The following is a 13,890-nucleotide window of genomic DNA, read 5'->3' on the forward strand; positions in this document are numbered from 1 at the left end:
ATATATAAACAGAAACCCCCCACCCTATATATATATATATATATACACACATGCACACACACACACACATATATTTATTTGTACATATGGATGTATATGTATATATGCCCACACACACTTATATATGTATATACACACACGCATATATACATATATATATGTATAAACACACACACACACACATCCCTTTACAGCCGGAAGAATGGAAAAAGGTGTGGGAAGAGTAAGCAGTATGGTGGAGGTAAGGTACGGGTGGGGGAGAAATGGAGAGTGCAGTTTGTTTGGTGTGAAGGAGTAACCAGATAGAAAATTGAGAAGTGGTGGTGGTAGCGATGTAGTAAGAAATGAAGGTGAGTGGGGGGGGGCACATGTCTATATATTTTTCTGGTATTTTCTCCTTCACCTTCTTCTTCTCCTGCCTCTTCTTCATCATCATCTTCTTTCTGGTTTAATAATCAGATTTTATTTCGGCTGGAATTAGTGAATTCCATTTGATGTGTTCTGCAGATTACCCAAACATGTTTTGTCAGCTTCGTTTTCCAAACAAATAGACATTAACTTTTTCAATTGATTCTTTTTTTTATTATTATTATTATTATTTAGATCTTGCCTTCATTTCAATAGTTTTATGAAACCAAACATAGAAACACACACACACACACATTTATTTATACATACATGCATGTTAGTATACATATACACACAAATATATCCTTTCTTTTAAGTGTTAATTTTGAGAGTTTGTTCATTATTATTATTATTATTATGTACACACAAACATGCACACAAGCATATATGCAATTATATATATATAAGTTTGTGCGTGTCTGTAAATATGTATGTTTTAAGTGTGTCTAAATATAAATACACACACACACATACATATATAAACATACATTAAATAATAATATAAGAAAGAAAAAAAAGTTTTGGGAAACTCGATATTATTTCATCATCACTGCGTTTCACATCAAGTTTTATCTAATTTAACTCCCTTCTTTTTACTCTTTCTCTGTCCTGCACCCCACCCCCACCTTTATCTTCACTCTTTTAAACCAAACTCCATTACATTCTTCAATGACTTTTACTCAAATAAACCCCACCACCACAAACAACAGCACCACCCACTGAATTCTTATTGTTGTTTTAGACTACCACACTATTTCTTATGGGGAGGGGGTATTGCAGTAATGTTTAAAAAAAAATTTCTTTATTACTGTTATTATTACTTTTATTGTTATCATTCTTAATATTGGCTTAAAATTTTGGCACAAGGCCATCAATTTCAGAGGTAGGGGTAAGTCGATTATATCAACCTCAGTACTCAACTGGTGCTTATTTTATTGATCCCAGAAGGATGAAAGGCAAAGTCGACCACAGTGGAATTTGAACTTGGAACATAAAGAGAGATGAAATGCTGCTAAACATTTTTCCCACTGTGCTAATGATTCTGCCAGTTCACTGTCTTATTACCATTCTTAATATTGTTGTTATAAGAATGGTGGCCAAAATGAATAACAGAATTTATTAGTTATAGATGTACTTTTACATTCTGAGTTCGAATCCCACAAGGGTCAACTTCTGTCTTTGGTCGATAAAATAAACACCAGTGATCAAATTGATCGACTGAATCCTACTGCCAAAATCTGTGGTCGTCATATTTTAGATACTGCAGTTATTATTATTGTTATTATGAAGGCAATGAGCTGGGAGAATTGTTAGCATGTCAGACAACAGACTTAGTAGCATTTCTTCTGGCTAAGCTCAAATCCTATCATGGTCACTCAGCCTTTCAGGATCAATAAAATAAAGTAGTAGTCAAGTACTATGGTCAATGTAATTAACTAACACCCCAACCTAAAATGCTGGCCTTGAGCCAAAATTTGAAATGATTATTATTATAAAAAGGTGGTGAGCTGGCAGAGTCATTAGCACACCAGGCAAAATGCTTAGTGGCCTTTCATCTGTCTTTACATTCTGAGTTCAAATTCTGCCAAAGCTGACTTTGTCTTTCATCCTTTTGGGGTTGATGAAATAAGAACCAGTTGAACACTGGGATCAATGTAATCGACTCATCCCATCCCCCAAAATTGCTGCCCTTGTGGCAAAATTTAAAACCATTATTATTACTATTATTAAAATGCCAAAGACAGTGAGCTAGTAGGCTCGTTAACACATTGGGTAAAATGCTTAGCAACACTTGGCCTGTCTTCACGTTCTGAGTTCAAATTCCGCTGAGGTTGACTTTGCCTTCCATCCTTTCAGGGTCGATAAAATAAGATGAGTACACTGAGGTCAATGTAATCAACTTAATGCCTCCCCACGAACTTACTGGCCTTGTGCCAAAATTTGAAGCCATTATCAAAGTGTCAAACAAAATATCTCACAATAGTTATGCTTCTTTACAATCTGAGTTCAAACCTCGCCAGAATCAGCTACACATTTCATCCTTCCAATCAGCGGTTGATGAAGTACTGAAGCCAATATAATTAACTCAGCTTCTTACCACCACCTTGTGCCTATATTTGAAATCATTTTATATAATTTTTTTAGATAACTTTTTTCTTACTATTTTATTACATTAATCTTTTTTACTTTTAACTCCTAAAACAAAATTTTTTTAAATTCTAATTTTTTGTTTTGTCAGTTAATTTTCTTGTTTTATTTTCTTAGCACACATTTTCTTTATATGCGTATATTTTTAATTTTCTTTTTCTTTTTTGCAAAAGAAAAAAAAAAAGAAGCTAAAGAAAATGTTTTAACATTCCTAAATAGATGTTTCTAGTTTAAGTGAAGTAGTTATCAGCATTCCCCCTTACCTCTTCGCATCCCTCTGAGTTTTTTTGATTATTCTCTCAACTTTAAAAGGAGGAGACAACAGAGGTTGTAGGTGGGTTTGGTTATCAGCAGTAGGAGATACCAGACTCCCACTGATGAAGGAGAAAAAAAAAACTTTTCTAGTGTCAGTAAAAAACATATGGTTAGGTTACAGAGGGTGGGTACTTAGTGGGGGTGGGTGGAGGTTAAGTACTGCTGTTCTGCTTACTAAACCTGAGACCCAACCAACACCAATGAGGGAATCTCTAAGTGGTCGTTCATCCTACTAGAAGTAACAGCCAAATATTCCTCATGTCAAATGCCAGCATTTGAAAAAAAAACATATGGTTAAGTTACAGAGGGTGGATGATTATTAGGGGTGGAGGAGGGAGGAAAGAACTGTTGTTCTGCTTATTAAACCTGAGACCCAACCAATACCAATGGGGAAAATCTCTAAGTACTTGCTTGTCCTACTAGAAATAACAGCTAAATGTCCTGCATGTCGTACCCCAATGTTTTAAAAAAGCATATGGTTAAATTTTGGATGGTTATTGGGAGGGCAGAATGTAACATTGTTCTACTGACTAAACTTGAGCACCAACCAATGAGGAAACCTCTAAGCAGTCATTCATCCTGCTAGATAGAAATAACAGTCAAATTTCCCTCCCTTTAAAAAAGAAAACATGGTTAGAGTATAGAGAGTGGGTGATTAACACTATTCTACTAAACCTGAGAGAAAGTACTGCTAGCCAACTAACAGCAAAGAGGGAACCTCTATGTGGGCATTCATCCTGCTAGAAATAACCAAATCTCCCTCATCTCACACCCTGTGGTTGGACATTTTTATAGATATCAAAAAGACAAGATGGCCGCAACTAAAATGCTTTTGTGTGTAGGCCTGTGTATGACCAGAGTTGATATTGAGTTAAACAATGACAATAACTTTATGTGATTGCTTGATCTGCTATAAATACCAGCCAAATCTCCCTTGAATTACACCTTAACATCTTGAAAAGGAGGGACACATTGGAATTATTCAATGTATCCCACTTTTTCAAGATGTTAGGGTGTAGAGCTAAAATACTTAATACTCTAGAGTAATGGTTCTCAACTGGGATCCATGACTCCTAGGGATCCATATAAGATTTTAGGGGATCTACACAAGCAAAATACTAAATTGAGAATCTACAGTGGTATTTTAAGGGTCCATAAAAAAAAATTCCCTTTAGATGTATTTATTGTAAGAAACAGCTAGGTTTCTGGCCACTGAAGAATGTTCTCTCAGAGAGTGTTGTCATAAACCTACAAAAGTGAATGTGTGAGAAACAAAATAGGAATTTTGAAAGAAGTATCTACAAAACTAGTTTTTAAACATTGAATGGTTATGAGGGGTGGGGTCACCAGAATAAAATAGTAATCAAAGGGGGGCCATAAGTAAAAAATGGTTGAGAACTATTGTTATAGAGAATTTTAGGATTGTTATGGCTGGAAAAGGTTGCTCTTTCTAGCAAGTACAGGATCTCTTGTTGGATCTAATCAAAATTGTTAGTCTGAAATAATTAATGATAATCTAAAAAAAATAATGGCTTTGCATTGATATAAAGCTTGAAGGATTTCCCACTTCAGATCATAGTCCACAAGAAGGATAATAAATAATCTTATCAATAATTTGTGTGTGTAAGGTGGTGAGCTGGTAGAATCATAAGTGCAAGAGTGGCTGTGTGGGTTCAGTCCCACTGCATGGCACCTTGGGCAAGTGTCTTCAACTATAGCCTCAGGGTGACCAAAGCCTTTGTAAGTGGATTTGTTAGACAGAAACTGAAAGAAACCCATCATATGTATGTATATATATATATATATATATATATATATATATATATATATATATATATGTGTGTGTGTGTGTGTATGTGTGTGCATTCTGTGTGTGTTCCCCATCACTGTTTGGCAGGTGGTATTGGTGTGTTTATGCCCCTGTAACTTGGCAGTGTGACAAAAGAGACCAAAAAAATAAGTACCATGCTTGAAAAATAAAAAAAAAGTACTGGGGTCGATTTATTCACCTGAAATTCACATTCAGAGTCAATAGAATAAGTACCAGTTGAACACTGGGGTTGATATAATTGCCTTTCCCCTCTCCCAATATTGCAGGCATTGGGCCAAAATTTGAAACCAATATTTCTATGTATATGATTAACAGAATCATTAGAGAATCAAAGTAGTTAGTTACATTTCTTTACATTCTGAGTGCAAGATACAGTCAGCTTTACTTTCTATCCTTTAAGATTGATACAATTTACTTTTCTTTCCCACCAAATGTATGGCCTTATGCATATGTAAGGAATTAATATGTATGTGTGTGTATCTTTGTTTGCTTGTTGAGGTGAGTTATGCAAATGCAATAAAAATCACAGATTTATTGGCAGCAAGTGTGAGAATATTCATTATTCATAGCTCCACTCACCTGTGCATAGGAATGACTGTGTGATTGAGAAGTTCACTTTGAAATTATATGATCTCAGGTTCAAATACCACAGCACAACACTTTGGGCAAGTGCTTTATGCTATAAGCTCAGACTGAGAAAAAGTTTGTGAGTGAAAACGATAGACTGGAATTGTGTGGAAACCTATCTGAGGAACTGCCTAGTTTAATCCTTTAGCATTTAAACTGGCCATATCCAGCCCAAATATTCTATATGCTTCATGTTCAAACTGGGCAGATCCAGTCTCTCACATCTACCTTGCAATTGATTCTCAAAATAAACAGTCATAAGTGCAAGAGTGGCTGTGTGGGTTCAGTCCCACTGCATGGAACCTTGGGCAAGTGTCTTCTACTATAGCCTCAGGGTGACCAAAGCCTTGTGAGTGGATTTGTTAGACAGAAACTGAAAGAAACCCATCGTATGTATGTATACACATACTTTTTCACATCTGGCCCTATAGCCTTTTTTGTTTGTTTATTTCAGTTTCGTTTTCCTGTCTTGTTTCCCGTCCGCCACTATCCTCCATGGAACAAATTTAATTTGTGTCTGTGGGAAGAGCCATTTTAACGATGCATCCTGCCCTAACTCTTCCAAACGCCAGTGTTATAATGGTGGCAGCTGATGAAGGAAATGTTCTCTATGTGACCTGTGTGTTTTTTGTACCTTGTTTATCATTTTGTCCATGTTTTTTTGCAACATCATGTACCCAGATATGCATCTATATATACATGTAGATGAAGGTATGTACATACATGTACATATATATGCATATACTCTCTGAGTGGTTGACGTTAGGAAGGGTATCCAGCTGTAGAAACTCTGCCAAATTAGATTGGAGCCTGGTGTTGCCATCCGGTTTCACCAGTCCTCAGTCAAATCGTCCAACCCATGCTAGCATGGAAAGCGGACGTTAAACGATGATGATGATATATATATATATATGTATATATATATATATATATATTTGTGTATATATATATATTTGTGTATGTGTGTGTGTGTGCATTCTGTGTTTGTTCCCTATCACTGTTTGACAGGTGGTATTGGTGTGTTTATGCCCCTGTAACTTGGCAGTGTGACAAAAGAATCCAAAAAAAAAAAAAGTACCATGCTTGAAAAATAAAAAAAAAGTACTGGGGTTGATTTATTCACCTAAAATTCTTTAATGCAGTGCTCCAGCATGGCTACAGTCTAACAGCTGAAACAAGTAAAAGATAAAAGAAATATTTGACAAAGTAATCTGAATGCTAAAGGGTTAATGTCACTATCTGGCTCTTGGGTTACTTTAACAGAATCTGCTCTGTTGCAAGCATTCAGACAAAGTTACCTGTCTGAAGATAACCTCCACCTTTTCTCCCACTCATCTCAGAAGCACTGAAAGGATCAGGAGGTAGCACTGTCTGTCCTCCCTTGATTCAGCCAGTAACAAGAAGAAGAAAAAAAAAACAAACCAGAAAAGATATGTATTATTTGAAGTAAATTATCTTTTTTTTTTTTTGCTTTTTCAACTTATAATTGAAATCAGAGTCAGAAGATTTCAGTTGGCTGGGAGGTGATGTCATGCTTCACTGCACTTGCCCCATACAGATGCAATAATAACAATGTTAAATTTGTTTGCGGTGTCTCCTTATTAGTGCTATATTCAGATAATGGTGCCCATGGGAGACCAAAATGTTAGGGGACTCTTCTGAAGTAAAATAACCAATTTGTAACTGAAATAATTTTTTTTAAAAACCATAACGGAAATTCTATTATGATAAGAAGATGTATGAAAAATCATTTTGTAGAATGTCAAATATTTTAATAATAATGATAAGGAAAATACATTTATTATTATTTAGTCTCTGGGAGATGGTACATTTCTTTTATCTTTTACTTGTTTCAGTCAAAAGGACTGCAGCCATGCTGGAGCACTGCTTTGAAGGGTTTAGCTGAAGAAATCAAACTCTAGTACTCTTTATTATAGTTTGGTACTTATTTGATTGGTCCCTGTGCTGAATCATTTAAGTTACAAAGGATATAAACAAACCAGTACCAGTTATCAAGCCGCAAGGTGACAGATACAAAGAGATATATGCACACACATACACACACACTGCAGGCTTCTACACAGTTGTCATCTACCAAATTCACTTACAAAGCATTGATGAGTCTGGGGCTATAGTAGAAGACACCCTAGGTGCTGCACTTGCAACTGAACCAAAACCACATGATTGTAAAACAAACTTCTTAACTAGACCCATGCCTGCAGAATTTTCTTTTATTTACAAATAAAAGCCTACAAGCTCATCATTCTTATAACTATCATTCCTACAACTATTAATCACTTTCTTACAAGCAAACCTATAGCTACCATAAGTGTCTCTCTCCCATTACCCTCTACCATTACTGTCTCACTTCCATTACTGTCTCCCATTACCCTCTACCATTACTGTCTCTCTCCCATTACCCTCTACCATTATTGTCTCTCCCATTGTAGTCTACCGTTACTAACTTTTCCATTTCTTTACCACTACTATCTCCCATTTCTTCTTCCTCTTCCATCCACACTGTTACTTCAATCAATCCATTTCCCTTCTCATAATTTTACTTCCTTTCTCCCCTCCTCACCCTAGTTCTCTGCAATCATCCTCACTTTTATTCACTCAGAGATAACCTAGAGTAGTGATGATTCTTTTTAGTCCAGTGGATTACCAGTTAAGATCATTAGTGCTTGTGCCATAGTATAATACACTCAGTACAGTGGTTAGCGAATGGCTGGATATAACACAGAATAAAAAGGATCATTTCCTCTAGTATATGACGACTTTTTCAGTGTTTGTCACCTGATAAAATGCATCTAGTACATTCTGTAAAATAGTTGAGGTTTGGAAAAGTATTCTATCTAGAAAGCCAGTAAGTCTCAATTAGGACTTGGGTCATGATGACCTGTCCAACTCATGCCAGCATTGGAAAATGATAGTAATTATGAAAACATCAAGGGAAGAAGGGAACAGTACTGTGATTTTCATGGAGCCCTCCCTGCTAGATTAGCTAAAGCACCCATAACATCAAAACTCACCCAACCCCAGATGGCTGTGTTAGCTTAGTGCCAACCTTGCAATCTTGAAACATGGTAAATGACAACAGAAGACTTGTGGTTTAGCTGCAGGTCATTCCCTCACCAAGAGATCTATAATTAATAATATTCCTGTCATGACCATCCCCTTCTATTTATATTATATTTTCCAACTGTGTAACTAGGATCACTTTAAATAATATTGAAAATCAATAAGTCCATTTTTTAAAGATGGTATCATGTGATCCAAGGGAGACTTAGCTACTATTTCTGACATATAAAGGATTCCTAGTTGGCTTATGGATATCTGCAGTAGAAAGGAATGACCTGAGTATAATCTGTTGGATGTAAAGTTATCTGTCCAGATGAATGTGTGGATTCAGTTATTGAAGTATAAGAGAAGAATGTGACTGGGCATCAAAGGCATTGTATTAATATGTGAAAAAGGGAGAGGACAGAAAGGCTTATAACAGAGGTAACATGAATGAATCATATTTGCTAATATCATGAAAGTACCTTGTTAGAGAAAGACCAAAGAAGACTTGGGAAAAGGGGTGAGGTTAGATCTAAAAGAAAACTGAGTTTCATAGAATAGTTCCTACTCCTATGAGCAAGTAATGTAACACTGTTGCTCATAAACTACTAGATGAATGTACAAGCATGCAAGAGCCCCTACACTGTCATTCAACTTGATAGAAATAACCAAACCTCACCCAAGGTATACTCTTCAGACTCATGTCAGTGTCTAATAACACCCCACTATCTTAAATTTCTCTGTAATTAACCCAACCGGAGGAAGACAGGTTGTGCGATTAAGAAGCTCACTTTGCAAGTGTGTGGTTATAGGTTTGATTGAACATTGCCGCACTTTGTGCAAGAGTCTCCTACCATAGCCTCAGGCTGATTAATGCCTTCTGAGTGAAATGCGATGAACTCAATCCATACAAGCATGAAAAAAGTAAGCATAATGATGACAGATGTGATGGTGACAACAGCAATGACATTGAAAACTTGTAGTGAGGGCCATTCCTGCACTTAATTTGTCACCCAGTTTAAAATCCACCAACTTAGTCCAGTTTGTTGCAAGCATTTAGATACAGGCATTCCGTCAGTTATGATGACAAGTGTTACAGCTGATATGATTAACAGAACAGCCTACTCGTGAAATTAACATGCAAGTGGCTGAGCACTCCACAGGCACATGTACCCTTAATGTAGTTCTCAGGGAGACTCAGCATGGCACAGAATGTGACATGGCTGTCCCTTTGAAATACAGGTACAACTCATCTTTGTCAGCTCTGGTGATGAAACCACCAAAGCAAAGAAGCACTCAGTATATTGTGTATAAAATGGGCATATAGCAAACATGTGAGCAATGACATTGTCCCCGACCAGTCTAGGATGAAAGTAATTCCAAATAAAAATTGACTTGGTTCATAACAACACATCTAACCCATGCCAGCATGAAAAAAGCAGGCAATTACCTATGTTATGTGAAGGAAAAAAAAGGGAAATTAACCAAATATGCTATGTATCATTGAGTTCCTTTCTTTATTATGGATTATTTCACTTACCTTCTAGCTTTGTGCCTTTGAAGCCCTGTGGAATAAGAGATCTCTTACTTGAGAAATAGGTTAGGGTTTACAACATGGACGGTATCTAGCTGTAAACAATTTCTCGGTATTGTATGTTTTGAACTCATGCAAACATGGAAAAATGGAATGAACAAAATACCAGTTGCCCTTGGGAAGTATTATATGCTGATGACTGCATTCTTGTCACAGAATCTGCAGTTGAGCAAGAAAAAGAAAAAAAATGATCATTCGAGCTTATCAAACTGTCCAGCCAATGCCAGCAAGGAAGATAGACACTAAATGAGAATGATGATGGAATATGCACATACATTGTGTGTATGCTATATTGAAGTCTAAGAAATATGAAAAGTAAAAAAAAAGATAAACTCATATATGATTGTGACTTCAATATAACATGTTCGAAAAAAAAATGTTACCTACACACACACACACACACACACACACACACACACACAATGCATACATACATACATAGGTGCAGGCATGACTATGGTAAGAAGCTTGCTTCCTAACATGGTTCCAGGTTCAGTCACACAGCATGGTACCTTGGACGAGTGTCTTCTACTATAGCCTCAGGCCAACCAAAGCCTTGTGAGTGGATTTGGTAGACGGAAACTTTGGAAGACGGAAGCCCATTGTATGTATATATATATATATATATATATATATATACATACACACATGCACACACACACACATATATCTTTGTGTGTGTTTTTGTGTCTGTGTTTGTTCCACCATTGCGTGTCAACTAGTATTAAGGTGTTTACATCCCCATAACATAGCAGCTTGACAAAAGAGACCAATGGAATAAGTACTAAACTTTAAAAAAACAAAGTACCAGGGTTGATTTGTTTGATTAAAACCCTTCAAAGTAATGCCCTAGCAAGGCTGCAATCAAATGACTGAAACAAGTAACAGGTAAAAGATACAAGCATAAGGCCTGCATGGCAAATAAAAATAAACCTGATGTTTTCGTACATGCATTGAGAAGTTTAATGGATTGGCGTCTCTATTAAGATTATCACATATGTGCGTGTTTGTGTGTGTGTTCATACACAAGCACATACACTCATGTAGGTGTATGTGTATGTTTGTTTCTACATCTAGATATTCCATGACAAAACTGCTAATTCTTAACCCCCTACTCCTTCCCGAGCAGGAATTTTGTGTGTAGTTGTTGTTGGCTGGTGGTGGCAACAGGTAATAGGTAACATTACTATTGGTGGTACTGGGGAGTAATTATCTTAATTAAGGTATGACTGACACAATGTTTTGCTCAAGACACCAGTACCCTTTTTTCTTTTCTTTTCTTTTTTGTATAGTTTTGTTGCAAGAGCAAAACAAAACAACAATATTAATTCTAACAACTCCCCTCCTACCATGACCAACAGCTAAGATCACTTCCATTACCGCCAATTAAAGCAACCATAATTATAACAGCATAAACATGAACCTCTTCAAAACTAAGAACTAACCAACGTAGCTTTAATTGAGTTTTTTCTTTTGTGTTCAACAAGTTTCTCAGAGGTGAGTGAGTTGGTGTTGGGGATGTGGGGGTTCATGCATGGCAGTGGCAGAGTAGGGCTGAACATGAATTGTCTTTTGTCATGTTTCTGCAAGGTGTTTAGGAGTGGGGCTGGAGGTGGCTGGTTTTGTTTTTTGTCTGGAGTTCTGCCACTCCCACCTTGTCCTTTCAGTGAAGGAACAAGAAGTTGTATTAATTTCTTCACATATCTTGATCACTTCAACTGGCCTGATTGTCAGATGTCAGCTTTGAATCTGCTGGCCGCAGCATTTCATCGATTCTGTTCTTGATTTCGCTCTCCTCCAATGCAGTCCCATCGTTCCCTTTTATATCATCAACCCATCTGAGGAGAGGCCTTCTGAGTAGTTATTTCTGCTTATGCAGGCACCACTTGACAACAGCACAGGTCCGCTGATTATTGGTGCACCATGTAACATGTCCAACCCATCTGCATTTGTTCAAATGGTATTTGGGGATAACGTCCATCACTCTGGTTCTTTCCCTGATCTGCTTGTTTCAGATGTGATCTCTCAACTTACTAGTGCCTTCTAGTATATGTTGTCTCTGTTTACCTGCGCCAGAAGGGTGTTTGACCCAGTGAGTTAGGGAAAGAGAACCAGAGTGACAGAGGAGAGTTTAATAGAAAAGCATCAGATTGATAGAAGCGAGTGGGTGATAAAGGAGAGAGTAAAGGATGGGAGAAAGAGACAGATAAACAACTACAAGATGACTGTTGGTAAAAAGACTGGATAGAAACAACATGAGAGCAGCATCATGGAGAAAGAACGAGAGGGTTAGCAGGGGAAGACAGAATGATGGAAGAGGAAATACTGGAAGTTATAGAGTTATAGATATCAGCAATGAATGACAGAGGAAGGAGTAAAGTGGAAAAGTAATGGTTAGCAATGGAAATGAGTGCTGATAAGAGAGAGGGTGTAAATGGCTCATCAATAATGAAAGATTAAAAGAGGGAGTAATGAGAGTGACATGGAGTGATGGTTAGCAATAAAGATGGGGGTGATATATGATAGGGAGGATTAAATATAGGCAGATCCAATGAAATACCATCCCTCACAACACAGCAGGAGAGATAGGGTAATAGAAAGGGGTGAGGTATTAGTAGGAGAGAGAGAAAGAGTAGTTAGTATATGGGAACTTATGAACATAATGGTTGGAAGAAGCCCAAATGTCCATATTTATCCCAAACTTCATTATCACCACTATCTTTTTTACATCTGTTTTTCCATGCTTGCATGGGTTGTGCAAGTCCTGTTTAGTGTAGCACTTTGCTACATGTTGCAGTCCTTTGTCATTTCCTCCATGGGGTTTGGCTTCTTGAGATCAGTCTTTATTAGTTTATCTAATGACTTCCTCATCTAACCTTCCATACATACATAAATATATATACATTACAGCTGTGAAAATTTTTGTAAGCCATATATATGTCAGGGGTTGCAACTGTACAAATCAAAACCATAAAGCTGAAGGTAAGGTATATATAACATCTATCTTTCCAGCTGTCTCTCATGAAAATTGCAGGATTTATATTAAAACCTGATTTGTTATTTGCATTCATTGCATGCCTTGCATTTATGCAGGGAATGCCATTGATGTATATTCATAAATGTATACACACACAAGTGCCACACACACACACACATACATATACATATATAAATATATATATTTACACAAACATACAAATGCAGATACATATACTTATAAAATAATTTGAAGTGGGTGGGGCAATGTCGCTGACAACAAGCACAGCCACAATGATGAGTAAAATAAGCATAGAGCACGAAGCAGCCCAACAACAACAACAATAATTTAAAAAGTTAGGGGGGTTTCTCGTGTTGTTGTTAAGAGGGAGGAGGATTTTGTGTGAATGAAGGCTGGTTTAGTATGTAAGTAATAACAGGGTTTCAGACATGATGGCCAACAGCTACAGGTGAACAGCTCAGGTGAACCAAAGAAAAATGTTGTCGACCAACACTGTGACAGTATTTTGTCTGCTAAGCTTCATTCAGATACAACAATTATTATTATTATTATTATTATTCACTGCTGTGTATTTCTTAACATGATTTTTTTTTTTTTTTTTTTTAATGTTAAAGTGATAGCTGACACCTTATTTGTAATATTTCTCTCAGAAAGAAACTTACAAAAGAAAAAAAAAAAGAGAGAGAGGAAGAAAAAAAGACAATCAGTATTACAGACTTGGTTAACCATAGTTAATGATTGATCTGAATGAACATATCTCACTTGTAAAAGTCTTTTAGAAAAATCATCAATGAAAAATAAAATATTCAAAACAGAAAAAAGCTTGAACAATCTTTGCCTAACTTTGTGAATACTTATAAAAAATATAATTTTCAGGTATTTTACATTGATACTTGAATATGAATT

The 13,890-nt window shown here is 36.5% G+C and overlaps 1 protein-coding gene across 2 annotated transcripts in view; it reads left to right on the forward strand.

Moving 5' to 3' along the window:
• Positions 1–13,890, forward strand: part of LOC106867430 (zinc finger protein GLI1) — a 420,253-nt gene that overhangs the window by 117,088 nt on the left and 289,275 nt on the right. The gene's annotated exons all lie outside the window — the stretch shown is intronic.

The sequence above is a fragment of the Octopus bimaculoides genome, chromosome 17 (genome assembly GCF_001194135.2).
Source record: "Octopus bimaculoides isolate UCB-OBI-ISO-001 chromosome 17, ASM119413v2, whole genome shotgun sequence".
Lineage (NCBI taxonomy): Eukaryota > Metazoa > Mollusca > Cephalopoda > Octopoda > Octopodidae > Octopus > Octopus bimaculoides.